At 40.5% G+C, this 26,260-nt stretch overlaps 1 protein-coding gene across 12 annotated transcripts in view; it reads left to right on the top strand.

Annotated features, from left to right (window-relative positions):
• kmt2ca (lysine (K)-specific methyltransferase 2Ca) overlaps positions 1-26,260 on the top strand; it is a 455,613-nt gene that overhangs the window by 95,812 nt on the left and 333,541 nt on the right. The window lies entirely within an intron of this gene.

Raw genomic sequence — 26,260 nt, 5'->3', positions numbered from 1 at the left:
GGATTACTGCGTCCAGTTCTGTGCATCATACTTGAGGAAAGATATGAAGGCATTGGAGAGAGTACAGAAAAAGATTCACAAGAATTATACCATGGATAAAGAACTGTGAAGATTAAAGAGCTGTGAGGATAGATTGGAGAGGCTGGGACTCTTTTCCCTGGAGAAAATAAGACTTAGAGAAGACTTGTTAAAGGTATTCAAGACCCTGAGGGGCATGCACAGGATATTATGATGTGGCAGGTTATATGTGCCAAGCGGACCAAATCCACAAAGGAAACTTGGCCACTCTATCGCAACAGTTTTGCAGTTTGTATTTATTACAAGAAGTAGTGTACAAGAAGTGTAGTGAGTCCACTAACAACTTCTGAGATTTTAAAAATTAAATTAAAACATTTAATAACAAAAGAAAAAAATTCAAACTCATCCATAAGATTACAGTTACTTGATATTATAACAAATCCCAAAATCCCTAATTAACCTGACTCCCAACTACACGCAACAATCCAAAATAGATTTTAAAATTAAATAAGCAATCCAACAAGGTTACCACAGCACCCACTATACAGTGGAATTCCAGAGGCTTTTTAACACAACTTTAGTTACTGGACACAGCAGACTTCTGAAAAGTGGCTAGAGGCTTTTCCCCAAGGCTGCTTTACACGATGTATCTTTCAAGATGTTGCACAGCCAACCCCTACATAGCCTTCCATCCTTATTTATATATGTTTTTCTCTCTTTAATGTGTAAAATTCCATTGTTCTACATGTCTTTAGAAATTTACTTTTCCCATAATATAAAATTCTTTCATGCTCCCAATATGGCCTCATTCCTTTTGGGGAAAATACACACAATGACCTTGCCCTATTTATCTTAGTTTTAAATATCCTACCGTCCCTTTGAAAATCAAACAAAAATTCAAATTTCACTCACCTTATCTGTGGAACCCTCATCCTCATTTCAAAAGTCTGTTTACACCTAACTCTTTCGATAATTTCAACCTTGCAGTCTACCTGAGTCTAATTCAGTAACACAGACAGAGCCATCCACACTCTCACCCATAAGCCTACAACAATAATATGAAAATATTATAGTTTCATGACAAGGATAAATAGTGATAAACTGTTCCCACTCGAGAGCATCAAGAACTAGAGGGCACAGATTCAAAATAATTGGCAAAAGGAGTAAATGTGATGCGAGGAAAAATGTTTTCAACCCTGTGGGTATTTGGAGTCTGGAACAAACTTCCTGAACGAGTGGTGAAGGCAGGTTCAATCGAAGTATTCAAAAAGGAATTGGATTGCTACCTGAAAAGAGAGAATGTGCAAAGTTACAGGGTTAAGGCAGGGGATTAGGTGGAATGCTCTTTCTGTGAGCCAGTGCAGACTCGATGGGCTGAATGGCCTGCTGCACTGTTGAGATACTGTGATGGGGGTGTTAGAGAGGGTGCAGGAAAGATTCATGAAAATGGTTCCAGAGATGAGGATCAGTTACGTAGATAGATTGAAGAAATTGGGATTGTTTTCCTTGCAGAGGAGAAGGTTGAGAGGAGATTTGATAGAGGTGTTCAAAATCATGAGGGGGCTGGCCAGAATAGATAGGGAGAAACTGTCCTCATTGGTTAAAGAATCGAGAGCCATGGGGCGCAAATTTAAGTAATTAGCCAGAGAAGGAATGGCACCGAGGAAAACCTTTTCACGCAACAAGTGGTTAGGATCTGAAATGCACTGCTTGAGGGTGTAGTGGAGACATGTTCAATTGAGGCATTCAAGAGGGATTTGGATTATTATCTGAAAAGGAAGAATGTACAGAAGTAAGGGGTGAACGTGGGGATAACACTAGGTGAATTGCTCATTCAGAGAGCCAACATTGACAATGGGCTTAATGGCCTCCTTCTGTGCTGTAACCATTCTCTCTGATTCTGGATAGAAAAAAGTGATTTCTTGTTCTGATTCTTGGCCATGTGACCTCCAGATCAGAGTGTGCATCCTCCCTCCTTTGTATTTATCTGCTGCTGGCTGATGACTGTTACTTTTACTCTCCATACGTTTGTAACGATTGAGTATAACTGTATTGATTACTCCTGTAACTGTGGCTCTGCCTCAAAGTCAGAGTATTGTTTAAAAAAGAAAACTATTAATTCCACTTTTACAAACTTTAAAATCTACTTTTTAAAAAAGAAATGCTGTTTGATTGTAATATAGGAGCAATATAGGGGGGTTGGTTCGCTCAGTTGGCTGGACGGCTAGTTTGTGATGCAGAGTGACGCCAACAGCATGGGTTCAATTCCTGTACCTAGCTGAGGTCATCCATGAAGGCCCTGCCTTCTCAACCTTGCCTGAGGTGTGGTGACCCTCGGGTTAAACTCACCACCAATCGTCTCTCTCTAATGGCAGAACAGCCTATGGTCCTTTGGGACTACGGCGGTGAAAAAAGTAAGGGAGTAATATTTTAATATCTGGAACGATCTCAATTCTTTAAAATATTGAACTTGCTGCTTAGTTGGAACGAATGCAGTATGAATTGGTTCGTACATTTCCAAAAACTTTATTTTACAAGGACTCTCATAACTTTTTTGGTGGTTGGAAGGTCTTGTGCATGTACAGTTTATGGTGAAGCCACCAGGTTTCTAGCTAGATGTAAAAGCTTGACTTACCTAGTGGCACATCTGACTTGTAATAAGCCAGTTGTGCTGGGCAGAGTATATTCAAATAAAAGTGAAGATGAGGTTTCCTGATGGCTAAGGTTGTTTATCCAGTCGCCAGCTGGGTCATTTAGACAAGTACAAAAACAATTTGTATTTATGTGGAATCTTTAATGTAGGAAAATACCTTAAGGCACTTCACAGAAGCGTTATCAAACCAAATTTAGCATTAAGCCACATAGGGGGGGGGTATCAAAATGTATCCAAAAGATTGCTCAAAAAGCTATATTTTAGAAGCATTTTAAAGGGCGGAGGGATAGGCTGAGGGAAGGAATTCCAGAACTTAGGGGCCTAGTCATGGCTGCAAAAAGCAGTGTTTAAAATCGGCAAGAAGCCAGAATTAGAGGAGCAGAGCGACCCCATGGATGTAGGGCTGGAGGAGGTGAAGAGAGAAGATGGGGCGAGGCCATGGAAAGATTTAAAAAGAAGGATGAGATAGGCTCAATCCAAAAGCTGTTTAGCTGATCTCAGCCAGCCTGTCAGAAAGGTCTCAGCATCTTGGATTGGGAAGAGAAAATATGACCAGGATATTGGACACCTGTGGAACCATACGAGGATGAATTACTGCCCAAAAGAGGAGGAAAATGTTGACGGCGGGGGGGGCAGTGGAAAAGGAAGAACCAATATGCATGTACTTATGACTGAATTCAACAGTAGGAAAGGGAGGAGTTGAAAAGGATTTCTGGCTTTCCTGCTTTATTGGGGAATAGTGTGTGTTTCTTGTGGATGAGGATTTGGAGAGTATTTCAAATTTGAGAAAGGGAGCTTCCATTAATTACTGTGTTTAGACTTCTGGCTGTTCTCACTGTTGTCATTCATTCATTCCAGTTCATTAATTTATGTTTCCAACATCTCTGCTTTGGCTTCTTCAGCTGTCATCTATTCCATCACTCTCCAGAGTACTGATCATAACCTATAAAGTACATATCCTTTGACCATTTTGCCAACAGTTGCTCAATTACAGTATTGTGGATAGTTAATTCTTGATTACTTTGGTGTTGGTCATTCTGCCTTCTCAGCTGTTACCTAACATTCTCCTCACACATGTTCCTAAAGCATACCAACTCTTGTTTCTATGCTATTGTCCTGCAGTCAGCATCACATAGAAGTATGGATCAGCCAAAAATATCATAAACTGATGATGTGATCCTTGACTCGGGAGCAAGATGAATGACAAAATGTTGCCTTGGTGGCCCTCACTTCAAACTGTTGCTGTAGTTTACTTTCAAATCTTACCAAAGCCATTGTCCCCTTTCCCAGCTCAATTTTCTCAGGCACTCTGTAAAGTTCTGGTAACTTTGATCAGTCCCTGCACTGAGCCTGACTGATGTCTATGAAATGCACCCAGTGATCTGTCTCATGCTTGGGGCGTTTTGCTGTCTGTTTCAACATGAAGAAGGCCTAGTCAGTGCATCGATGTTCTGTGAGAACCTGTATTAACTTTCTTACTTTTCAGAGTATTTGGGTGATGAAGTAGAATTCTTTCATTATCTCAGCCTCATCTTTATCACTTACAATTCTACATTGTCCCAAGGATCATCTTCACTGTCATTTTACAGATAAAAATTCATTCTCTCCTTTGTTATTGATGTTTAGAATATTAAATAACAATGAAGCATTTATAGAGGAATGATTTTCAATTGAGCAAAGAATTGAATATATTAATTAGGGGGTTTTAAATTTTTTTCATTTTTCAGAAAGTGAGTATGTAAACAAAATATTTATTCTCTTTATACATTCTGATGCAGTTTTCCTTGTAACATTGGCCAAGGGACGGTGGTCTCCTAAGCAGTTCAGAGTGCAACTGTTTAGCAGTAGTTGCAACATTCATGTATCCTGCAGATGTATTTGGTGGAGAAGGTAAACAGAAAAACGTGCATTTGTATACGTCTTCTCATGACCTCAGGATGTCCCCAAACACTTTATATCCAATGAAGTACGCTTTTTAAAGTGTCATAACTGTTTAGCTGACCTCAGCCAGCCTGTCAGAAAGGTCTCAGCATCCTGGATTAGGAAGAGAAAATGTCTCCAGGATATTGGGCACCTGTGGAACCATATGAGGATGAATTACTGGCCAAAAGAGGAGGAAAATATTGACGGGGGCAGAAAAGAAAAAGGAAGAACCAATATGTATGTACTTATGACTGAATTCGACATTAAGAAAGAGAGGAGTTGATAAGGATTTCTGGCTTTCCTGCTTTATTGGGGAATAGTGTGTTTTTCTTGTGGATGGGAGTTTGGAGAGTATTTTAAATTTGAGAAAGGGAGCTTGTGCAAAGCCAGGTCCACAAACGGCAAGAAATAATGACCAGATAATCTGTTTTTAGCGATATTGATTGAGGGATAAATAATGGCTAGCACACTAGAGAGAACACCCGTGTTCTTCTTCGGATAGTTCCATGAGATCTTTTGAGTCTCCCAAAGAGAGCAGAAATGGCCTTTGTTTAAAGTCTTTATCAATAGCAACTTGGTACTTCCTCAGTACTGCACTGAAGTGTCAGCTCAGGCTATGTGCTCAGGTTTCTGGAGTGGAACCTGAACTCATGACCACCCTGGATTCAGAGGTGGCAGTGTTATCACTGGGCTATGGCTGACACCTAAGAACTGGATAATAGAGGTGGAAGGTGTAGTGGGCAGTCAGAAAATACAGATAATAGGCTGAAAATGAAGAGAACTGGTCCATTTTGCTTTCCACTGGCAATCTTTCAAAAATGTACGGTGCCCCTTTTTTTAGTAACGTTTACATAGTGTTAAGATGTGCAGTGTAGTAAAGCTTTAGGCAATGAGGATTCTATTTCTAATAGTAAGGGATCTCGTAGGGAATAAGCTTGTGGTGAAACTAGCTTATATAAACTTTTAATCTTCCGTATCTTCTATATCTATAGAATAGATTTTGCAATGTACAATGCTCTGGAAACAGCCGATGTTTGAAATTCTCTTGAACTTTGCAACTTACTGTAACTATATCCTAATATTCCATCATGGGATGTGGGCGTCACTGGCTAGGTCAGCATTTGTTGCCCATCCTTAATTGCCCTTGAGAAGGTGATGGTGTCTGCAGTCCATGTGGTGTATGAACACCCACAGTGCTGTTAGAAAGCAGCCTTGGTGAGAAGCTGCAAGTGCATCTTGTAGATGGTACACATTGCTGCCGCTGTGTGTTGGTGGTGGAGGGAGTGAATGTTTGTGGATGGGTTGCAAATCAAGTGGGCTGCTTTGTCCTGGATGCTGTTGAGCTTCTTGATTGTTGTTGGAGCTGCACTCATCCAGGCAAGTGGGGAGTATTCCATCACACTCCTGATTTGTGCCTTGTCGATGATGAACAAGCTTTGGGGAGTCAGGAGGTGGGTTACTCATTGCACTATTCCTAGCCTCTGACCTGCTCTTGTAGCTACAGTATTTCTATGGCTAGTCTAGTTCAGTTTCTGGTCAATGGTAACCCGCAGGATGTCAATGATGGGGGATTCAGCAATGGTAATGCCATTGAATGTTAAGGAGAAGTGGTTAGATTCTTTCTTGTTGGAAATAGTCATTGCCTGGTCTGCATATATATGACTCCAGAACCACAGTAATGTGGCTGATTCTTAAGTGCCCTCTGAAATAGCCTAGCAAGCTATGTGGTGTAAATGTTACTTGCCACCTATCAGCCCAAGCCTGAATATTGTCCATGTCTTGCTGCACTGCTTCAGTGTCTGAGGAGTCATGAATTGTGTAATCATCAGCGAGCAGCCCTCACTTTTGACCTTATGATGGAGAGAAGGTCATTGATGAATCAGCTGAAAATGATTGGGCCTTGGAACTACCCTGAGGAACTCCTGCAGCGATGTCCCGGTGCTGATGACTGACACCCAGCAACCACAACCACCTTTCTTTGTGCTAGGAATAACTTCAACCACTGGAGAGTTTTCTCCCTGATTCCCATAGACTCCTGTTTTGCTAGGGCTCCTTGATGCCACACTCAGTCAAATGTGGCTTTGCTATCAAGGGCAGTCACTCTCACCTCGCCTCTGGAGTTCAGCTCTTTTGCCCACGTTTGGACCAATGTTGTAATGAGGTTAAGAATTGAGTGGCCCTGGCGGAATCCAAACTGAGCATTGTGAGCAGATTATTGCTGTAATTGCCGCTTGATAGCATTGTCAACGACACCTCCCATCGCTTTGCAGATGACTGAGAGGACACTGACGGGGCGGTAATTGGCTTGGTTGGACTCGTCCTGCTTTTGTGGACCTGGCGTACCTGGGCAATATCCACATTGTCGGGTAGATGCTAGTGTTATAGGTGTACTGGAGCATTTGGTTGGGGCGCGGCTAATTCTGGAGCACAAGTCTTCAGTACTATTGCTGGGAATTTTGACAGGCCCCAAAGCCTTTGCAGTATCCAGTGCCTTCAGCTGTTTCTTGATATCACGTGGAGTGAACTGAATTATCTGAAGACTGGCATCTGTGATACAGAGGACCTCCATAGGAGGCCGAGATGGATCACCCACCTGGCACTTCTGGCTGAAGATGGTTGCAAATGCTTCAGCCTTATCTTTTGCACGGATGTACTGCCTCCCCCATCATTGAGGATGGTAATATTTGTAGAACTTCCTCCTTCAATTAGATGTTTAATTGTCCGCCACCCTTCATTTGCAATCTTGTTAAAATCATCAGACGATTACTGAAAATTTTTATCTTGTGTTTGCTGTCATTATTGCTATATGTTTTCATTCAAGTAAAAAAAAAAAAAATTTTTTTTTGTAAGGTTTTTATTCTTTCATGAGATGTGGACGTCGCTGGCAAGGCCAACGTTTTTTGCCCATCCCTAATTGCCCTTGAGGATTGTGGTTTAAGCGTTTTTGAAATACTTCAGTCCAGCTGGCATGTAGTGAGTGACAAGCTAGGCCATTTCAAAGGGCAGTTAAGAATCAGCCACATTGCTGTGGGTCTGGAGTCATATGTAGGCCAGACCAGGTAATGATTGCAGATTTCTTCCCCTAAAGCCCGTCAGTGAACCAGATGATATTTTTCCGATAATCGATGATAGATTCATGGCACCATTACAAACACTAGCTTTCAGTTCCAGATTTATTAATTAATTACATTTAAATTCCACCATTTGCTATGGTAGGATTTGAACCCCAGTTCCCAGAGCATTCGCCTGGGTCTCTGATGTTCAGTGACATCACCACCATGTCACCATGATAAGCAAGACTTTATAATTAAAGCTTTTAAGTTGAGTAATTTTTGCACCGTTAACCTCCACAGAGGCTAGATAACTTGCAGCAAGCTCGTATTATGATTAACTCAGAAGGTTAATTTATTCCACATTCAAACCTGGGGAAGGAATGTTCACAAATTCCCACTCCACTACACACACGCACATACAGTAAAGGGCGGGGACACAGAAAAAGGAGTTTTACAATTATGGAAAGCAACAGGACAAGAACCACAAATGAGTATTAGTTCATATTATTTTCAGAACCTTTGAAGCTAAAGTCCACGTTTCCTTCGTGGTGGAGTTCAGTCCCAATGAGTTTCTGGCTGCAAATGACAACATGAAAATCCTTGGAATGAATAACTCTGCAGCACGATGGGTTTCCTATGCTTGGCCTGCTTAGCAGGCATTAATAAGGGACTTTTAAAAATCAAGCAGGTTTCATGGAGTTGAGAGATGGTAACGGACTGCTTGCACAGCCGGGCGCCTGGAGTCCTTTCCAGTTGATGTTAAAACAGCCATCTACCTGTGAGGCCATAGATGTAATATCAAACTGTACAAAAGGTCAGAGGCTTGGGTCATGTGACATGGCCCATTAATGGTTAATTGCAGCTTAATCTCATTCTGTGCTTCTGGTCAGAATTCCACTGTTCCCTCAATGGTCCCCTTTTGAAATGGACCTGGGCAGTCCCAGGCGTGAAATGAGTCTGTTAACAGCTTGGCAAGCATTACGAGTTTTGATTTCAGTCTTCTGTGATAGTTCAGCTTGGAGAACCAGTTCGCCTGGACTTCCTTTACTTTGATTACAAGTGGTCTCTACAATGAGGTGTGAGATTCCACAGGCTGAGAGAGGAATTATTTTGTTCTTGTAACTCCTGGTGGTAGCTCCCAGAGCAAAGGGCCAGTCCTGTGGTTGTGTGACTTATAGCAGCCACCTTGTTTGGATCAGCAGAAAGTCCATTTTTTAAACATGGAAAAATAATAAAGTTTTAGATTTCTTTTCAAGTTATAAAGACTGAACAGGGGGGCGGGGGGTGGTGGGGGGGAGATGAGGTAAGGGTGATAGTGCAGAAGTTAAAGTAGACAATCTTCATCACAGTGAGGAGATGTGAGATGAACAAAACAAAATACCACAGATTCTGGAAATCTGAAATAAAAACTCAAAATGCTGAAATTACTCAGGCTTGGCAGCAAACCTGGAGAGAGAAACAGTTAATGTTTTGGATTGAAGACCTTTTGTCTCTAGGCCAAACAAGTCAGCTAGTTCAGTTTGAATGAGCAACTGGGAGGGGAAGTGGAGTCCAGGGCATAAGTAACATGTTTGTGGCTGGAGTTGAATAAGATGGTGTTGCGTATTCTAATGTTAAATTGAAAGAACTTGTGACTTGCACTCAGGCCAAGGCTGACATTACCATTGGTTATGCCATGGGGTGTGGTGAGACTGCAGAAGGTGTTTTGCAAATGTAATTTCTTTCTTTCACTATCCATAGTCATAAAGTCAAACTGCTTCATTGGTGGAATTAAGTGTTGTTCAAATCAAATCAAAGTTCGTTTTTATTCATTCAAGGGATGTGGGCTTCGCTGGCTAAGGCCAGCATTTATTGCCCTTCCCTAATTCCCCTTGAGAAGGTGGTGGTGAGCTGCCTTCTTGAACCACTGCAGTCCATGTGCTGTAGGTACACCCACAGTGCTGTTAGGGAGGGAGTACCAGGATTTTGACCCAGTGATAGTGAAAGAACAGCAATAAAGTTCCAAGTCAGCATGGTGAGTAGCTTGGAGGGGCAACTTCCAGGTGGTGGTGTTCCCATGTATCTGCTGAACTTGTCCTTCTAGGTGGTAGTGGTCATGGGTTTGGAAGGTGCTATCAAAGGAGCCTTAGTGAGTTTCTGAAGTCCATCTTGTAGATGATATACAATGCTGACACTGTTCGTTGGTGGTGGAGGGAGTGGATGTTTGTGGATGCGATGCCATTCAAGCAGCTGCTTTTTCCTGGATGGTGTCAAGCTTCTTGAGTGTTGTTGGTGCTGCGCTCATCCATGCAAGTGGAGAGTATTCCATCACACTCCTGATGTGCCTTGTAGATTGTGGACAGGCTTTGGTGAGTCAGGAGGTGAATTACTCGCCGCAGGATTCCTATCCTCTGACCTACCCTTGCAGCCACAGTACTTATATGGCTAGTCCAGTTCAGTTTCTGGTCAATGGTAACCCCCAGGATGTTGATAGTGGGGGATTCAGTGATGGGAATGGCATTGAATGTCGAGGGGTGATGGTTAGATTCTCTCTTGTTGGAGATGGCCATTGCCTGGCACTTGTGTGGCACGAGTGTTACTTGCCATTTGTCAGCCCAATCCTAGATATTGTCCAGGACTTGCTGTATGGACTGCTTCAGTATCTGAGCGAACATTTTGCAATCATCAGCGAGCATCCCTACTTCTGACCTTATGATGGAGGGAAGGTCATTGATGAAGCAGCTGAGGATGGTTGGGCCCTGGATACTGCCCTGACAAACTACGCAGTGATGCCCTGGAGCTGAAATGACTGACCTCCAACAACCATAACCATCTTCTTTTGTGCTATGTATGACTCCAACCAGTGGTGAATTTTCCCCTGATTCCCATTGACTCCAGTTTTGCTAAGGTTCCTTGATGCCACACTCTGTCAAATGCTGCCTTGATGTCAAGAGCAGTCAAGTATGACTTTCTTTAGCCATATCAACTATAATAGGGTCAAAAAATGCATTAACTGAGAGGTAAAAGTTATTTGAACAATGTTAATAGACATGGGGCACATCTGTACGATATTGCTTATCATACAGGACACAGTGTAAACACTGACGATTAACATTCTTTTCAGTGAAAGCAGTACCAGATGGTGGTCTCCCATCTTGGTGCACAACTGCAATGGTAAAATAAGATTGGAGTGCCTTTTCAGTCTCTCTCTCTTTCACTCACATCCCTCTCTACCTCCCAAAAATCTATTGGCAGATCCCAACTCTTCCTCTACTTTTAAAAATCTTTTTCATCTCACTTCCTATCCCTGTCCCTTTTTCTTCATTTTCTTTACTCTTCAGCATTGCCCTTTTCCTGTTTTTTTTATCTTCATTCTTTCATGGAATGTGGGTGTCGTTGGCAAGGCCAGCATTTATCCATTCCTAAATGCCCTGGAGTGGGTAAGTGCCTTAAGGCCATTTCAGAGGGCAGTTAAGAGTCAACCACACTTGCTGTGGGTATGGAGTTACACGTAGGTCAGTCCAGGTAATGATGGTTGATATCTTTCCCTAAAGGACATTAGTGAACCAGATGGGTTTTTATAGCAATTGATAGTTTCATGGTCACCATTACTGAGACTAGCTTTATACTCCAGATTTATTAACTGAATTCAAATTCCACCAGCTGCCATGGATTTGAACCCATGTCACCGGAGCATTAGCCTGAGTCTCTGGATTACTAGTTCAGTGACATTACCACTGTTTCACTGTATCTTCTCTCTTCCCCCTCCCCACCATTTCCCACTGCCTGGTGGGTGGGAAATCGAATGATGGAAAAGATGTTTGGGTTTGGGGAGAGGGGTGGGTACATACTTAACAGGAAGGGAATTCCTGGAACTGGTGACTTAGGGCATTATGCTACAGCCAAGATAGCTCTACCAATGGGCAAGTTTTAATACAAGTTTTTCGTTTATTTTTGCAGTATGGAGAATATATCCAGAATAGTTTAAAAAAAAAACCTGGAGGTCTTTGTTCTGCAGCATTGCATTCATGGCCCCCAACCAAACGCCCAGTCTGGCTTACATTTAGCTCCAGTCCTACATTATGGGCTTGACTCTCAATATCCTCTGAAATCGGCAAGCAAGTTGGTCAGTGTTTTTTTAACTGCTTAACAGTCAGAGAACTGAGCAAGAAATGTGAAGTTGTCAATGTTGCCTACCTGCTTAGAGGAAAGATTTTTATAAATTCTGTTTCTTTGCCTGCAACCTCCAAAAAGATTTTACTTAAAACTTTGCTTTGCTACTAGTTTTTTTTGACTATCATCCTTTGTATGGAACATAAAGATGAAATCATATCATGGAAATAAACATTCAGCACTCCGTTCTTGTGCTTGCAAATCGTGGACCTGTTTAAGCAGTGTAATGCTGGGTGAAGCACTGTTGATTGCAGGTTTATAATTAGTGGGTGCAATTTTTAAAAATTAATTTATGGGATGTGGGCTTTGCTGGCTGGGCCAGCATTTATTGCCCATCCCTAGTTTTCCTTGAGAAGGTGGTGGTGAGCTGCCGCCTTGAATCACTACAGTCCATGTGGTGTAGGTACACCCACAGTGCTGTTAGGGAGGGAGTTCCAGGATATTGACCCAGCGACAGTAAAGGAACGATGATATATTTAGGAGCTGAGTGGCCCCTGCAGTACCCAAATTGAGCGTCAATGAGCAGGTTATTGCTAAGCAAGTGCCGCTTGATAGCACTGTTGATGATGACATGATAGAATAAGAATATTAGATATTAAATGCTTAAGCAATTTGGTGCTCATTCACAAAAAAAGGCAGTGAGAACTTTATCCTAGAATTAGGTGTTCGGGTGAAAGGCTAGTGTTGAAGTTAATCTGTGTATTTGCTTTCTAATCATTTGTTTGGAGGAGTAGCGAACAAAAACCAAACTATTAATGTACAAGGAGACTCATCTTAGTTTTGTTCCTCTGTGTGAATGAATGCTTACAGAGCTCCTCCTGGTTTTCTAAGGAGTCTGTGCTAATCATGTGGCATTATTTGTCAGGGATTAATCATACCCCAACAATACAGTTCAGAGAAACATGGAACCAAACTACTCTCCATCTATGAGAAATGTTATGAAATGTTGTTCTTTTCAATTTCTAAAAAAGCACATTGCAACTTGATCAAAAGGCAAGCATGGTAAATGGATCAACTAATAGATTTAATGAGATACGGATTTATGGAATTGTTATAATAACAATTTCCTGCTTTTATCTTGCAGTAAGCTTCAGACCATTCATTTCTCCTCTTAAATATTTTGAATTGCACACCTGCTTGTTGATTCATCAAAAGTTCAAATTCCCAGGGGTGTTTCTGCTGTCCATCACCTGACAGTTGATAATCTGTTTTAAAGTTTCTTAGTCCTCAGTGCTACCAGTTGTGGTGGCTTGGTAGCAGTCCAAGATTTAAATATTTGCAAAGTCTAGGTCCTAAGAAGTTGGGGATTGGTTGTTTTATTTCCCATTCGTGTTGACTATTGAGGACCAGAGGCCTGAACATTGATGTTTTCAAAGGCTATAGAGGAAAGGAGCAAGAGAGTATGGAACGACAGCAACCTGACTGAGAACACCAAACTCCAAGTCTACCAAGCCTGCGCCCTCAGTGGTGAGATCTGGACAACGTATGCTCAGTAGGCAAAAAGGCTGAACAATTTCCACCATCGCTGTCTCAGATGCATTCTCGGCATCTCTTTCGCAGGATAAGGTCTCCAACTCGAAGGTCCTGAAGCATGCTAAATCCAACAGCATGCGCTAATTGTTAAACCAGTGACATCTGTGCTGGCTCGGCCAGGTTCCAAGGATGGATGGTGGCTCTATACCCAAAGATCTTCCTTATGGTGAACCGGCCATTGGTCACAATCTCCTGGGCGGATATATCTCGGCTACAAGGACACCAGCAAGTGAGATATGAAGATGGCAGACATTGACACTGACAACTGGGAGACATTTCTGACAGCCGTGACCTCTGGAGGATGCCTGTTAGGAAGGTGCATTGGACGAGGCGAGTAGAAATGGAAAGCTCAGCGAGCTGTGAAGAGGGCTCTGAGAAGACAGACTGTCCACCCTTTCAGCCCACTGTCCTCTCTGCAGCAAATGCAGCAGACACTGCCATGCTTGAGTGGGGTTCTTGAGTCATGCCAGGCGGTGCTTAACATAGAGTTGACCAGCATGGTGCAAACTGTTGTCTTATGAGACAAAACACTTGGCACTAACACAAGTTTGACCAGAATTATACTGAGTCCTTTTATGAAGACCCAACTTATTTTTCAATAATGGGGAACAGAGAGAAACCTGATTGTTTTTTACATAATGTAAGACTAGGTGATATGGATACAAGCTAACGATTTAACTAGAACAGTTACAAGTAGGGACACACAAAATTATCCATCTTGAACAGTCTGTTTTCTCAGGACCCTCTTCACAGCCATTTCTACTCGCCTCTTCCAATGCACCTTCTTAACAGGCATCCTCCAGAGGTCACGGCTGTCAGAACTGTCTCCCTGTTGTCAGTGTCAATGTCTGCCATCTTCATATCTCATTTGCTAGTGTCCTTGTAGCAGAGATATATGCGTTCATAGAGTCTCATATAGACTCATCTTCAAATGAGTCTGGAAACAAATATAATTTTCCTCTGGAATTGCACCCAAATCAAAAATTGTTCATCAACTACTTCTGTATTTGCTAACTCCATTTAAAAGTGACGATGAATATCTAGTATTAAATGTTTTTATTTGGTCGTGTGTGGTCACATCCTTGGGATGTGAGTGTCACTGGCAAGGCCAGCATTCCTAATTCCTGGAAAGTAGTGGTCAGCCATTTTCACTGCTGTAAAATTACGTTTAGGAATCATCAAACCAAGCTGCTATAAGAGAAACATACCAGGAGATTTTGTCTGAAAAGTAGTGCACATACATCCAACTTACCATGATCCAGAGAGCTTTTTTGCAGGTTGGTATCACTAAGGCTTAAGCACTTCCACGAAAACAAAATACCGCAGACGCTGGAAATCTACAATAAAAACAAAAAATGCTAGAAATACTCAGCAGGGTCATCATCATTAACACTGTTTCTCTCCACAAATGCTGCCTGATCTGAGCATTTTCAGCATTTTCTGTTTTTATTTAAATACCAACAGCATTCTGGAAGTCTAACTGGCTTAAGCTATGCATACCAATACAGACCACTGGTAGTCACCTTGCTGCTTGTTCAGCTAGGGCCAACCTACCTGTTGAACATTAGCCTGCAGGACTTTCCGGAGCTGAATAGGTAAAATCCAGGGCCTACTCATATCATTCCAAATAATTACCTTAAAACTAGAGTTTTTTAAAATTCATTCATCCATTCATGGGACGTGGGCATTGTTGGCTAGGTCAGCATTTATTGTCCAAGCCTGATGGCCCTTGAGAAGGTGATGGTGAGCTGCCTCCTTGAACCACTGCAGTCCATGTGGTGTAGGTACACCCACAGTGCTGTTAGGAAGGGAGCTCCAGGATTTTGACCCAGCGACAGTGAAGGAACAACGATATATTTCCAAGAGGGGAACTTGCAGGTGGTGGTGTTCTCACCATATGTCTGTTGCCATGTTTTCCAAAACAAATAGTTATACAAACAGCAAGATCTTTACATGCAGCATTTGTCAACAAATATTTACCAAGGAAGAGAACTTTACCAAAACAGTAATAACTGAGAAGGTTATTGGGATACTGGATGAGATAAAAAGAAAGGAGGTACTGGACTGGCTGGCAGTACTTAAACTGGACAAGTCATCTACTCTGTATGGGATGGATCCAAGGTTGCTGAGGAAAGTAAGAATAGAAATTGCTAAGATGCCAGGACACAATCTTCCAAACATCCCCCAAACATCCCCCAAACATCCCTAGACACAGGAGTGGTTCCACAGGACCAGAGGAGTACTGTTATACTGTTGTTCAAAACAAAAGGGGAGAAGCATAAACCTGACAATTACAATCCAGTCAGCTTAATATTGATGGTGGGGAAGCATTTAGAATCAATAATGTGGGAGGAAATTAATAGCCACTCAGACAAGCTAATAAAGGAGCACCAGCAATGATTTGTTGAGGGAAAATCGTGTTTGACCACTGTCATGTATATAATATTTTGGAAAAAAAATTTTAACTAGAGGTTTAGTCTGCAGGTGTGTCTTAATTGGATTAAAGACAGCTAGCCTGGGTGCTTTGATGGGACCTAGTTTTGATATGGAACAGACATCCAACTCAATAGCCTGCTCCCGCTTTCTCCCCGTATCCTTTGATGCCTTTCGCCCCAAGAGGTATATCTAACTCCTTCTTGAAAACAGATAGCGTGCATTTGCATTTTTTGAATAGAGCATTCACGAAGTGGGGTGAAAACTGACGCCTTTCTAGCAGCTACCAAGCAATATGTTGATATTACTAATAAAATTGGTACTATGAAAGGAGTTTCATTGTTAAAAGGTGAAGTTCAAAGAGGCTGGTGAGACAATCAGTGATGGTAGGTATATCTTCAGTTTTCGGGTATGAAGGGCAGAAGCAATGTGAGATCAAAAGGCAGCTGCAAGCCTCCAACAGGCTCCACAGCAATCAAAGTGAAAGAACCTCATCCTGAATTCGTAAGGTGAAAATGCTTTGCCTGGTATTTGGTTAAGTCTCTGGGTTGCTGTTGTCTTAATGGAGATTAGTTTGGGAATTTGTTAAAAGTTAGATAGTAATTTGTAGTCATGTGTATATCTATTCTAACCTGTATAAATTAATAAAATGTTTCACTTAATTTAATGTAAAACCTCAAGAACTGGTGGTCTGATTCCTGAATTTAGAGTCGCATCTCAGACATAACACTTAAAATTGTAGGTTATGACAGTTGTTTAAAGTTTCCCTCTGGGATTTTTAAATGACTCCACTTAACCAACTGCATCGATCATAACACTACTTTGATATTTTTGACAAGGGCAATTTTGTTGCGTATATTGACTTTCAAAAGGCATTTCATAAAAAACAACATGTTAGCCTTCTTAGCAAAATTGAAAGCCAGGGATAAAAAGAGCCACCGCAGAACGGGTGCAAAACTTTGCTTGGGCAACAAAAACAGAATTGTGGTGGATGGCTGTTTCCGTACTGGATGGAGTTATTTGGTGGCCCCGCCCCCCAAAGTTCAGTACTGGGACCATTGCCATTTTCAATATACATTAATGGTTTGGATTGTGGGTGGGTGTGGGGGGCAAGGGTGTAAGTACACAATTTCAAAATTCAACAGAAGATGTGAAACGTGGAAGTCTAGTAAACAGTGAGGAGGGTAGAAATAGATTTCAAGAAAACAAAGGCAAGTTGGGGTGGGCAGGTGGATGGCAGATGAAATTCAACGCATAAAGGTGTGAGACGATACTTTTTCATAGGAAGAATGAGGAAAGACAAATGCTAAATGATACCATTTTAAGGTGGGGGGCAGTAAGAAGAGAGACACCATGAAGGTATTTGTGTACATGTCTTTGAAGGTGGAAGGCCAGGCTAAGAGAGCAGTTTTAAAGCGCAGAAGATCCTCAACTTCATAAATAGAAGCAGAGGGTAGAAAAGTCAGGAAGTTATGGTGAACCTGGGTAAAACACTATTTTGGCCCCAGCTGGAGCATTGTGCCCAATTCTGGGTATCCTGTTTTAGGAAGGACTTTTTAATTCTTTCACCGGATGTGGACATCGCTCGCTAGGCCATCATTTATTGCCCATCCCTGATTGGCCTTGAGAAAGTGGTGGTGAGTCGCCTTCTTGAACTGCTGCAGCCCACATGATGTAGGTGCACCCACAATGCTGTTAGGGAGGGAATTCCAGTGACAGTGAATGAATGGTGATATAGTTGCAAGTCAAGATGGTGTATAGCTTGGAGGGGAACTTGCAGGTGGCGGTGTTCCCATGCATCCGCTGCCCTTGTCCTTATAGGTGGTAGAGGCAAATGGTTTGGGAGGTGTTGTCGAAGGAGCCTTGGTGAGTTGCTGTGGTGCATCTTGTAGATGATACGCACTGCTGCCACTGTGCATCAGTGGTGGAGGGAGTGGATGTTGAAGGTGGCGGAATGGATGCCAATCAAGGGGGCTGCTTTGTCCTGGATGGTGTCAAGCTTCAAGTGTTGTTGGAGCTGCACATGAGGATTTGAGAAGGTTATGGAAAAGATTTACTAGAATTGTTCTAGGGATGCAGGGATTACAGTTATGTAAATAGTCTGGAAAAGCTGGGGTTGTTTACCTTGAAGAAGGAAGGCAAAGTTGAGTTTTGATAGTGTTTAAAAATGATGAAGGGTTTAGATAGAGTAAGTGAAGAGAAACTGTTTTTAATGTCTGAAGGGTCGACAACCATAGAGCACATTTTTTAAGGTGATTGCCAAAAGAACCAGAGGCAACATGAGGAAAAATGTTTTTATGCCATAAGTGTTAAGGATTTGGAATGCTTGCATGATAGGGTGTTGGATGCAGAATCAGTCATAGGCTTTCAAAAGGGAATTGGACCAAAACCTGGAAGAAAAAAATAATCAAGGGGGGACTGAGACTAACTGAGTTGCTCTTTGAAGGAGGTGATATAGACTCGATGGGCTGAATGGCCTTTTATGCTGCACTATTCTATGATTCTGAGCTTTCATGGCTTTCCAACTCTAAAATGTGGTGGTTTCACCTAAGATCAGAGGAAGGCAGCCTTGAGCAGAATTCCAGTTGTAGTGCAAATTGCTATTGTTGTACTCCGAGAATTGTAGTATAGTGTCTTGCTGAACTGTATTCAGGTAACTGAGAAGTCCTTTGAATTTGTGTCTCGTGTTCCTCTGATGATATCTATTATGTTAGACATTATATTAGAAACCGCATCTTCAAAACAAGGCCCTCGGCTTAGTTAGAAAGTAAGATGTCTACCAAATTATTTTTCCAAAAACAAAGCCCTGAAAAATGATCTCATAATTTTTTTTTATTGATGGCTGTTTGCAGGTTGTGGTTCTGGAACAGTGTTTTTGTTCTCAGTTGCTTTTTGTTGATTGGTATGTTCTATCTTTGTTCGTTTATGCAGGCTCACTGGACATAATCTAATTACAGTTGATATGTAAAAGTAATGCAAATTTAGTTTCTTTAATTATTTTTTTAGCAATAAACTTACTTTGAATACCTGTACTGACTTTTCTTCACTGTAGGTAGGTTGTTTAGAGAACCCAAAATTGCAAGGCTGCACTGCTCATTTTTGCTCACATTTCTACAAATACTTGCTCCTTTTTTTGCATGTTGCAAAGCAAGAGTCATTCTAATGCTGAATATTTTAAAGGGCTAAACATAACAAATTCCAAGTAGGCGCATCATTGTTTTGGAAGCCTGTAAAAACATGGTACAGTCAACTTGCTTTGAGGAACAAATGTGTTTTACAGTTACAATTCAGAAGTGACTTCAAGGTCAGTCAGTTAGCCAAAAAAAGCTAGCCTGTGTGGCCAATAATTATAGTTTATACCAATTAACTTCTTAACCTTTCTTCATGGTACAATGACCAGCACTCACTTTCAATACAGACAGGAGACCCAGTGTTATGCATACTTCCCATTTCCAAACAAGTCATGGAACTCCAGGCCTGTACATTGTATGTTCAAGTTGCAAAGCGCACACAATTCTGAAGAAACTTGGCAAACCACAGCTTTCCATAATTTTCCTGAACAATGAGTGATAAAGTTGAACTAACAGCAATTTGTTTAAAACATTAATGGGTTCTAACTTGTTGAAATTTGCTTGAAATCACGTTTTCTGATGCAGATAACTATGACTTAAAACATTGCCAAATGTTTCAGAGGTTAGAGGACTATAATATGTCACAATGGTGCCCATAAAAATGTCACATCTGAAGCACAATGTTTTATCCTTTTAGTAGGACCTTTCAGATTAGATTAACAATGCTGCTACTTCTTTCTCACTCGCCTTAGTACTTCAGTATCTAACCTACAAAAGGCCTACAAATATTACCAGGCTAATTTTGTTCCTAAATAATAACTGACCAAGTAATTGTACTATGTAGGTTATGATGTATCTGAGAGAATTTTTAATGAATGACATGCAGCAGATTGTTTGAAAAGCCTTTAGTTTTGTTGGCTTTGCCACTACCAACTTCAGCTCAATACAATCCTCAAGCATAACTGAACCATGCTTTAGATTTAACATTCTTAAAGTAAGTTCATGAAATTCAGTACTCAGCAAATGTCATGTTTGAAGTATGGTCCATTGTGAAATCTACAGAGTACCATGCATTTGTTCCATAATAACTATGGCCTTTAGCTCTGCAGCACTAATCTCTAGCCATGAGGTCAGTGCCATTTGTTAGAAACATGCTGCATAAAGCTCAGTTCTGAGCAAAAAAAATGTAAAACAAGCATCTGCACTGTCCTCTCCCCAACACTGGCTACATTTTAACAGTGTTTAAAAAGGCAAATGCATCATAATAAATCATGCTCGTTTTCATTGGAATCCTTAACAAATGAGTGATGTTGCATTGATTTTGTTTGAATGCTGAAATGAGAGTTACCTGTGCATAGTTGGTTGCCTTCTTTGGAACATTGAGTGGATTGAGGGGTACCCATGAAAATTATAACACTAGAAGATGTTTTGAGGGAATAGGCTTCAAGAAACAAATGTTTTTTAAGCCTTTGCTTTACATGTAAAACGGAGGAAAGAGACAAGAGTCCATGATTGAATTGGTCATACGTAGACTGAAGGAACAGGCTTGATGATGACCATGCACATAAACCATTTATGATACTTAAAATTTTACAAATTAAAAAATATATAAAGTAGAGTTTGTGTTTGTTATATATTGATTAGAATCTGACTGGGCATGTATGCAATACTCAAGTCCATGGAGCATAGACTTAGGGACACCTTAATTCCTCAGTGTATGTAAGTATTCTGCTGTTCTTGAACCAACAATTTAGCAGAATATGAGTAAGCCTTCCAAGTCATTCTATCTGCCCTGGCATTGGATTGCAAAGTAAGAAAGAATCCCATTCTCTGCTGACAGGGGTACTCTTCCTGGTCTGATTAATACACCAGATCTTGGAGTGCTATGGGGCCTATCTTCAGACCTTTTTACCTAATCTGCTACAGAAGGTTCATGCAGGTCATATTGAAACCAGTTCAACCCCAGAGATCCCATCTGCCCAAGAACACCTTCCAAGTGGCTTGGTGAACAGCATAACTCAACAAAATGTATTTGCACATTGAGTCTAACCAACTGAAGGATGATCTATCCAGGAAAATAAAGTTCTGAAATTGTCCCCAATTCTTGAAGGTCAATGCCCTGGCTAATTATCTCTCAATGAGCATCATAAAAACAGATTACCTCGTCATTGTCACATTGCTGTTTGTCGTAGCCTGCAATATGCAAGTGGCTGCCACATTTCCTAGATTACAGTGACTACTTCCAATGGCTTTAAAGTGCCTTGAGACGTCTAGTAGTCATGAAAGGTGCCATATAAATGAAAGCCTTTTTCAAGGAAATGGAGCAACAACTGCAAGTACAATTTCCATTATTCAACTTTGACCATTTACAATCTGCTTACATTTCCATAGTTCCACTTGCACAGCTGCAATTGCAATCCCTGGAATATTTCATCTAAGTTTAACCTTGAACCCTTTTTGACAACATTTTTGTCTAACAACCAACTAGTGACTGTCTTTCTTGGAGGGCGTGCTGTGAGGAGATCTCTTTGGGGTTCCAGATCTCCATTACACTTTGTGTGAAAAAGAGCTTCTTAAATAACACAGTTCTGATTTTATAGAATATGCTTCATTTCAATGGGCAAAAACATTGTCCGCTTGTTCTGGATTTCCCTGTCAGTGAAGTTAATTATCCTATTTATCCTAACAAATTCCTTTATCATTTTAAAGAACTTGGTGAGATCACTCCTTAATAATGTACCTTCAAGGGAATGCCGTATTTAACTGTCCACATAATTTAATCCTTTATATTTTGGTGAATCCACATTGTACCCCCTGCACGTTGAATACCTTAATCTCGAAGTTTGGCGCGTAAAAATAAATGTAGCACTCCCTAACCAAGGCCCTGTGAGCCTGAAGCATTAGTTCTTTTTTATCTTCTAACCCATTGAAATGAAGGCCAGCATGCCATTAGCATTTCTGGCCATTTTTAGTAACTTGTGTACAAGAACATCCAAATCCTTTTGCTCCTCCACAACTCCTAATCTGTCGCTGTTAAAATATTCTGACTTGTCTTTCTTGAATATGAAGTAGATGACCTCACCTCCACAATGACTTTTGACTGCCATTGTTTTGCCCATTCATTAATCTGTCTGTCCCATCATAGCTTCCTGCTCACATCTATATAACTTTCTATCTCCTATCTTGATGTTTTATGCAAATTTTGATGTACAGCAGTCTATCCTTCCTCCAAGCCATCAATATATATGGTTAAAAAGTTGAGACCCCAGTATAGAAAGCTGACATGAACTGCCTTTCACAAATTCATACTGAATATTTCAGATCAGCTCATAATTTTCCAGATGTTCAGTTCACTGTCTTTGATGAATTCCAGTAGCATCCTCTCAAATGAAGGGTCTATTCCAGAAAGAACAATTCCTGAGTCTTGAGCTTTGGAAAATTATGAATAACACTTATACTTACTTTTCCTTTAATACTCTGGTGTGGACCATTAGGTCATGCAGATTTATTTATCTTAAGTGCCATTATTTTCTCCACCATAATTTTTATGCTTGTATTAAGCTCACTTGAACTCCTCTTGATTTACTTTTAGATTCCCCTGTTCTGGTTGTACTTTGTGCACTTTCTTTACTGTAAGAACAGATAGAAGGTACTCACTCAACAGGTCGTGTCATTACATATTGCACATCAAAGTCTCAGCTTCAGTTGTCTTCAGTGGACTTCAATTTCCCTTCACCACTTTTGATCTCAATATATTTGTGAAAATCTATATTGTTAGCTTTGATTTATCATGTTGTTTTTCCATATTCCCTTTTTGCACCACTTATTTATGACTTTGTATCTCATTGTTTCTTTTATAGCTCTGCCAGGCCACTGCATTTTCAATTTACCTTGCATTTGTGTAAGCTGACTCTTCTAAACTCCAGTGAGTATAGGTCCAACCTGCTCAGCCTTTCCTCATTAGACAACCCCTTCATCCCAGGAATTAACCTAGTGAACCTTCTCTGACTGCTTCCAATGCAAAAATATCCCTCTGTAAGGAGGCCAAAACTGTGCACAGTTCTCTAGGTGCAGCCTCGCCATCCCTGAATGGTTGTAGCAAGACTTTGCAACTTTTATATTCCATTCCTCTTGCAACCAAGGCCAACATTCCATTTGCCCTCCTAATTACTTGCTTTACCTGCATTCTAACATTGTGAGATTTATTTATGAGAGCACCCAGATCCTTCTGCACAGCAGTATCCTGGTCAGTGTATCTAAATAATATTTTGTTTTTTTTATTCTTCCTATCAAAGTTGGTAACCTCATTTTTCCATATTATACTCCAGCTGCCAAATTTCTGGCCACTCATTTAACCTATGTCCCTTTGCACACTTTGTCTCACAACTTCCTTTCCCACCTGTCTTTGTATCGTCAACAAATTTGGCTACAATACACTCATCCAAGTTGTTAATATAGATTGTAAATAGTCAGGGCCCTAGCATTGATCCCTGTGGGATTCCACTAGTTAGTTTTCCAGCCTGAAAATGACCCATTTATCCTGATCCTTGTTTCCTCTTCGATATCCAGTCTCTCTCCATGCTAATATATCACCCCAACATCATGCACTGTTATCTTGAGTAGCAGCTTTCTATGTGGCACCTTTTTGAATGCCTTTCAGAAATTCAGATACGCAAAATCTACTAGTTACCCCTTTATCCACCCTGATTGCTACATCCTCAAAAATTCTAATAAATTAATCAAACATGATTTCCTTTTCATAAAGCCAGGTTGATTCTGCTTCATTGTGTTATGATTTTCTAAATGTCCTGCTACTGCTTCCTTATTAATGGATTCCAGCGTTTTCTCAAGAAAGTTGTTCAGTTAACTGGCCTATAGTTTCCTGCTTTCTGCCTCCCTCCTCTCTTGAATAAGAGCATTACATTTGCAATTTGCAATTTTCCAATCCGCTGGACATTATCGCATCTAGGGAATTTTGGGAGATTACAACCAATGCATCCACTTAGACCGTTGAATGCAGGCCATCGAGTCCAGGGACTTGACAGCCTTGAGTCTCCTTTGTTTTCCAAGTACTTTATCTCTAGTGATAATTATTTTAACTTCCTCCCTTTTGCCCCTTAATTTTCAACTATTTTTGTGATGCTTTTTGCAACATCTACTGTGAAGACAGAAAGAAAATACATGTTCAAAGCCTCTACCATTTCCTTGTTTGCCATTATTAGTTGCCCAGCTTCATCCTCCAAGGTGCCAATATATTATGGACACTATTTGCAAGACGGTCCCTTACTGGCAGAGTCTTAAGCATTTATTGTTCGTCGCCCATCAGTAGCATGGCTTGTTCCCTCCTTAGTTCTAAAGCATTAGAAAATTATCCGAAATGCACTTGAGGTTGGTTGCCTTTGCTACTTGAGCTCTTTTTGTTTCTCTCAATTTAGGTGAAAAATTAAATCTTACATTATAACCACATGTTTTTGCTGCATGTTTCCTCAGTAATGGAAGTTTGCAATCAAGCCAACCTGCTGTGGCAGATGCGGTAATCCACACCCCATAAAGATGGGTCATCAATATTTCATGGCTATGTTGGGGTGACAGATCAGCCAATTTGACTAACCGGTGGAATGACATATAATGGCCTGTTTTTTTTGATGAATTCTTCTACAAAATTGTTGTTACAAAATTAGAGTAAGCTAGTTTTGAGACTTTTAAGGTTACTAATTGTGCCTGTAGAGTATACATACAGAAGGACATTGCATGAAGTGAAATTTGTCAGGTCTGATTCTAGCTTGCAAGCAAAAGCTTTCACATTGCCCTTTAATTTGAAGCCCTGTTACTTTTGTTGTAAGAAAATTTTCCTGTTGTCTGTGGTGTTTAAATCTTGAACCAAACACATACAATAATTCAGTTTTTTCAATATTTTTCAGAAATCCCAAAAGTAAGCAAAATACCACTTTTTTTTAGAAAAAGAAATTCTGAGTAATTACTTAACCAGCCATTTTGTTGTCTTTGTTTGAATTTTAACAAATTGCACCCAATGTCTGTGTGTGCATTTATGCAATATGTTAGAAGGTTCTTATATAAGTTGGACTTTTTGCAAGTATTCATTAGTCATGTGAGCTATGCTATATGAGACGTGCAGATGTGTGTGTATAACACTACCTTGTTAGTATGAGCAGTACCACAAACCACATGGAACCCCTTGCTTTGAAAAAAAGGTTATAAGGCAGACTTCTATCTCCCATGCTTTTTAAAACTGCTAATGGCACTAGTGGATCTTATGATATTGCTGCGGGTAATAATGAGATTATTGCTCTCTTCCTGAAGTTGTGATTAAGCAAGATTATTAGAACAGCACAGAAGGAGCTTTACTCTGACGATTCACTTTTATTGGGAGCGCTTGATGCTGACGCTTAGTGAAAAGCACAATTCTCTGTCACTGACAGTGCAATATTTTGCACCCCCTCCAAAAAATGTTCTGAAAAAAGAATACAGAAAATGCTAAGGTGCAATACTGCATATCCTTTTTAATTTAACTTGGTAATTACAGAAGTCTACAATAGGGTGAGTATTTTTTCTTATCAGGTGCAAATGTGACTGTAAGGAACAGTAGATAGGATGGGTACAGGAAAATGATTTGTTCCTTCAAATTGTATGCAGCTGAATTGACTTACAGATGTTTAAAACAATGTAAGGGACTGATGTGTCCCTTTTTGAGTCTTAATCTAGTCTATATAGTCTCTAGATAAATAGTCCTGATTAGTTCAAAAAATTTTGTGTGTGTCTCAGACATGTGGATAAGTGGTCATTTTATCCTTTCTATAGTATTAATCTTAACTATGAAAAATGTTATCAAGATAGCTTCAGTTAAAAGATTAGCTTCATTGTGATTTGAGTAGCCATTGGTTTCAGTCCATTGTTAAATTTTTCTGTACATCTGCCTATCTGACATCACTTCAGATGCATTTAGAAAGTCTGGATATAATCAAGGCAATTGTTTGAGAAATTTACACCCCACTGTGAACTTCATGAAATTGGTATGTGTGGCGTGTACATATACCATAGCGGTGTGCATATAGGTCATGATCTACTCTTGAACTGTCTTTCTCCTTGCTTGCAGTAAAAGACAATTATCTTGCATAATGGACCTCATTCTCAAGTTAAACTGGTTTTCTTTTACTAACAAGTGTGACCTATATGTGAATTATTATGATAGTAACCAGATTGTTATGTTGGAAAACTGAATTGAATAATTGTAAGTTCACATGAGGAAAAGCAGGCTTTTCTTAAGCAGGAAAGTGAGTATTGCACTGATCTTCAAATTTAACTTTATAGTGTATTGCATATTTTGGCCAAGTACTGATTAATCACTTATTCATACAATGCAACTTGCAAATGGGGAGCCCTTAGTGGACTTGCATAGCTCAGTT

This window comes from Cetorhinus maximus, chromosome 3 (genome assembly GCF_964194155.1).
Source record: "Cetorhinus maximus chromosome 3, sCetMax3.hap1.1, whole genome shotgun sequence".
In the NCBI taxonomy this organism is placed as follows: Eukaryota; Metazoa; Chordata; class Chondrichthyes; order Lamniformes; family Cetorhinidae; genus Cetorhinus; species Cetorhinus maximus.
The sequence above is the reverse complement of the archived record's forward strand: the minus strand, read 5'-3'. Positions and strand labels throughout refer to the sequence as shown.